General features: G+C 40.8%; 1 pseudogene; it reads left to right on the plus strand.

Moving 5' to 3' along the window:
• Positions 1-263: 263 nt before the first annotated feature.
• LOC148500903 (kelch domain-containing protein 7B-like) lies at positions 264-1,495 on the plus strand (annotated as a pseudogene).
• Positions 1,496-5,381: the final 3,886 nt, after the last annotated feature.

The following is a 5,381-nucleotide window of genomic DNA, read 5'->3' on the forward strand; positions in this document are numbered from 1 at the left end:
GATTATCCATTTTCCTTAGTGTGTGTGTGTGTGTGTGTGTATCTATGTACATGTAATAGGGAATATAGATTGTAAGATCCACTCAGGGGCAAACACAGTATTTCTAGAGGGGGATTTCCAAATGCTTGATTTTAGAGCAAGTGTGGCCAGTCAATAATTAGCACTTAACCAGTTATAATATACATTATACGAAGTATAGTATATTTAACATATAATTTTACATATACAGGCCCAGGGATCACCAGGAGACAAAGGAACAAAGGATGTCAGGTTTGCTGACCGAATTTTACTCCTCACATCTGCAACCTTTGGAGAATGTAGCAGCTGAGACAGTTGCAAGAGGAATTTTCATTCCCATTCCAAAGCGCCTCCAGTGTAGAGAAGGAGCAGAGAGGTTTCAGCTGACACTGGGAAGCTACCTACCAATGTTACAGTCGGCAAGAAATAACCGTGTGCTAGGGCTTCTACAAGCAATCTACACCTTACTTAGTGACAACTACCTGAATGTGCTGAAAGACTGCCATTTATGGATGCTTGACTGGCTCAGAGAGAAAGCTGATTCTCCAGAGAAGAATGACGGGAACGGTTTCACTGTGTAAAGTTGAGGCGAGAAGAACATCTGACAAGAGTACATACATCGGCTGCTCAGAGCAGGCAGCTCAGTCTCAGGACAGAGCTCAACTTTACTCGCTTAGAATGGAAACAAACAGCTGGAAAATGATGACTACCATCCCAGAGGAAGCCTGCCTGATAGGGTGCAGCATCTGCACTCTGTATAACTACCTGTTCATTACAGGAGGCATATAAAAGACCAATGAGGGCACAGTATACTCCAACAAATTCATGTGTTTATAACCCTCTCACTGGAATATGGAGCCATCTTGCGCCACTGTTACAGGCAAGATTCCATCTGAAGCTCATCCCGCTTGACGGCTTCCTGTACGCCATAGGAAAGGGCTTACATACTATGGAGAAGTACAATCCAAGGTCACACACCTGGACCTTTGCTGTGCCCCTACCCAAAGGCTCGTTTCCAGTAGTGCATGAAGCTGCCGCATGTGCAGGAAAAATTTATATCACAGGTGGAGATTTTGATTACTGGCTCTTCAAATACAAACCCAGCCGTGACCGGTGAACAAAATGTCCTTATAAAACCTGCTGGGGCCGTCCCTGCGACATGGTGGCAAATGGCTGCATTCTCTATAACTTTTGCATACGCAAGGACTGTGTCACCATCGTCCAGTACAATACAGCAACCAAAAAGTGGTCAGAGTACAGAAAAACGTTCCCTGGCAGCAAGCTTCCCTTTAGATGCACAGCGCTGGATGGCACCATCTATTGCATCAACAGGGAGGCAACCGTGCGCTTCCCAGTCAACAATGGAAAAGCTGCGTTCTAGTCAGTAGATTTGAACACTGCACCTGCTCGTGGTGTAGACTACCCTTGCCTCACTGCTTTAAACCTGCGTGGGGTAATTACAGAAACATCTCTATAACATCTCTATAAATTATTGAATTACTTTTTACACCTTAATGTCTTCAATAAAGTAAGCGCAAAAATTTGAGCTGAATTAACAACATTTTGTTTGCCATTATTTTTTTTAGTTGTGAAACTAAATCCTATTTATTCATCATTATGGGTTTAATGGTGCATATAATGCTGTGCTTCAACATACAATAACACTGCACAACAATGAAAAATGTTTCCGATGTGAAAATAGTTACTTCTAATTGATTTCAGCGTTGAAAGAATGAATATGACATTTAAAACTCTCAGTTAGCTCCGAGTTCCGAGATATAGCCCATTTATGATGATGTAGGGGTATTCCTAGTGAAGTGAGCAGAATGGAGAGAATCATACCAGCTATCTGTGTTCCGCGCAGAGAGGGCGGGGCCTAATGACCCAATTAAATGAATCAGTTATTTGTCCCCTCCCCTATTCAAGTATATGCGATTCACGGGATTACCCACACAAGATAACTGTGGTGCACTGAGTGACAAGCATAGTGAGCGATTCCACCAAGACATTTCAGCAATGGAACAAAGATATCAGGGTAGGTGATCACTACTGTTGGACAGCGACAAGAGATGCCCCAGAAGAGGAGGACAAGTGACAAGCCAAGAGAAAGCACCCCCATGAATAGGCCACTATATTCGATAGCACTTTCGTATGCTGTATGTTTGTTTCATATGCTGTATGTTTGTTTCGTATGCTGTATGTTTGTTTCGTATGCTGCATGTTTGTTTCATATGCTGTATGTTTGTTTCGTTTTGTGTTCTTATTTGTGATTGATTGAATTAAAACAACTGTTATTTATTTTCTATCAAGAAAATATCAGATTATTTTAAAATAGGTTTTCACTATGACTATATTACTAATGTACATACAGTATAGTTCAAGTAGTGTAGCTCAAAAAATAGAGCTCGTAAAAACATTCTGAAATCATTTTAGCTTTTCTGGACCTCAAATTAGTGATGTATGACTATTTTTAGAAAGTAAACAAATTAAAAGTATTAATTTGTTGTACAATGTAATCATTAATTTTAGTGATAGAGGGCCTGATTCTGTAAGGATCGTAATTGCAAAGCTGCACTCAGGCAGCTTTGTAATTGCGATCCTTTGCAGATATGGTAATGCACATGAGGCATCACACCCCCTATGCATTACTTAACCGAGCTGCATTGAACACAGCGTACGTTAATCTGAGTGCCAGCGACCGGCTGCGGTGACTGCATCTTAGAGAAAGAGGCAAGGAAATATCCGTCACCCAATGGAGATCCTGGCCTCTTCCCTCCCCCGCAATGGCGGTGACACGCCTCCTCCCCACTCCCTAGCATGCATTGCTGAATCAGGCCCAGAATCACAGAAGCTCCTAGCTATGGAAGGGATGCAGTCAGGAAGCCGCCAGTCGAAATGCCGACCGCCGGCTTCCCGACTGTCAAATCCCGGCATTGTACTAATGACAGGTGTCAAAATCCCGATGACTGTCATTATACCTACGCCTGGAGCCCAACGCCTGGCATACCGAACGAAGGTAAGCTGGGCGGCGGGCGTGGAGAGCTGCTTTAGGTTAGGGGCTCTCGGGGGGGACTTAGGGTTAAATTGCATGATAGTACTGGGAGGGTGAGCTAACTAACTATCCCCACCTCTGCCTACCTCTTCCTTGCTGCTTGTCCCCCGGCTGGATGTCTCTTGTTCAGCGGTGTTCGTCTGGCTTGATGCTCTATATGATGATGTCACACTTCTACTTCCCGATTCCACTTGCAGTACTCTCCAATGCGTTTCGTGTCTCTAGACACTTTGTCAAGGATGAGGACTCTCCCGGGTTGTTTGAAATTTATATAAAAAAACTTTATTTAAAACAGGGTTCCTTTCCGGAAGTAGTTAAAAAGAACTGAAGGAACAAAAAAAATGCCCAAATTATGTGTTTTTAGTATTTTTGGAAATTTTTGTAAACAATCCAAATCCAAAACCAGTCATGGCGGTTTGGCAAATCCAAAACCAGACGACGAATCGAAGCCAAAACCAAATCCAGCAAAACTGGTCCAGGCGCACATCCTAGTTGTAAATGGAATTTGTATTTTTATATGTTTTGTATTTGTACAATGTATTTTTGTTTTATATCTCGTTATTACCAGTTAGATGCCCTTAAGCAAAATGGAACTTCAGAGCTATATGTATAAAGTTTAGTGGATTCAGATACATACAGTAATTTCCAGTTAACTTGGAGGACTATTGGAAATATGCTCATTCACAAGATGGATTCATCTGATCCATTTATACCTACAATTGAGGATTCCTGATACATCACTTACAATTACATGATATTGAATTTCCAAAAGTACCTTTTATATTCTTGCGTATGGTATTAGATAAGTGTAAATAAACAGAATAAAAAAGTTATACTTGCTTGTGGCTGCGTGCATTAATATTAGCGTCTTATTGATGCATCCTAAACTATGGGCCAGATTCATTTAGATGCGCTACTTTACAGTGCCAGGAAAAGGGAGGTAGCCTCGGGCTTTACGTTCAATTACAGCCCCTTTTTATTGCGTGGTAAATTACCCGCTAATGTGCATTAACTCACTCCTGAGGCTCGAACTAAAATCCGTGTTAACTGCAGATTGCGAGCTATAATTGAATAGCTTTAGCAGGTCAATTAGCCCGCGGTAATTAACCACGGCTAATTGAATCCAGCACAATAAGGGATCCTTTATTCTATTTTAGAATTTAAATAAATACAAATATAAAAAATTTTAATAAGTACAATTTTAGTTACATAGCTTTCATAAATCTGAAGTAAAGTTAGTCACAATAACTAATTCTAATATTGTAAACAACTTTTACATTGTGTTATACAATAATTCTTTAGAATAATAACAAAAAATGTGATATCTACAGATGTGTCCACTTACACCTAGCGTCTATATGCCATACGGCGCAGGACGCCTGGTGCGACTGAGTAGCTGAGAGGTGTACAGTAGCATCCCATCTTTTTCTTTAAACTTTGCATTTAAATTATTCACATTACAAATGCAGCAAAACACCAAAGTGTACTAGAGACGCTGGGCTGCAACTTTAACCGCACAGGAATTCACTTTAAACACATGCAAAGTCGCAGGTGAAGCACATTGTAACTTGTGGTGAGAAAATGCCATGGCCGCTGCATTGTAGCACTTCATATACAAATTCAGACTCATTCACACACAAGTGTACAATGTTGCACATTAAATTCATCTGTGTAATCTAGCAGAGTAACTTCCAGTTGTTTTATTTATGAGAATAAGATGCACAATTTGAGCGAGAAAGACGCTCGGCATGGCCAAGTTGCCTGGGACCTGGCGCTCCAAGAGGGGCTATTTGGCACACCAGAGTGTATGAGGACTAGAGATGTGCGCAGACCCCCGTTTCTTGGTTTTAGTTCTAAATCATTGTCATGTTTTGATAAAACCACCCTCAAATGTTTTAGGGCGGTTTTGGTTTTGGATTTCTTTAAAATTGATAAAAATAATGTAACTTGGACCTGATTTTGTTATTAACATCAATAACATTAATTTCCAGCCATTTCCAGTCAATTTTGACCACCTCACAGCTCACAATATTGTTTTCACTAATACTGGCTAAACTAAGCTTATAAATGGTCTTAGTGCTTGGCGTGTGCACCTGCATTTTCTTTTCTTTTTTTCTGCAAGGCACTACAAGTCTCAGCATGGTAGCATATTATGTTTAAAATTAGGATGTGCAGTCCAGTCCTCCCTTATATCTGCATATGTTTATTTAGTGTACACTTGAAGGTGGATTACTACTGGATTAGCAACCCTCCTACCTGCCCCAATGTGATTTTAATTAATATCGATCCTTGCATTGAAGTCTACACTTTG

This window comes from Taudactylus pleione, unplaced genomic scaffold (assembly GCF_031769625.1).
Source record: "Taudactylus pleione unplaced genomic scaffold, aTauple2 ptg000541l, whole genome shotgun sequence".
Classification (NCBI taxonomy): Eukaryota; Metazoa; Chordata; class Amphibia; order Anura; family Myobatrachidae; genus Taudactylus; species Taudactylus pleione.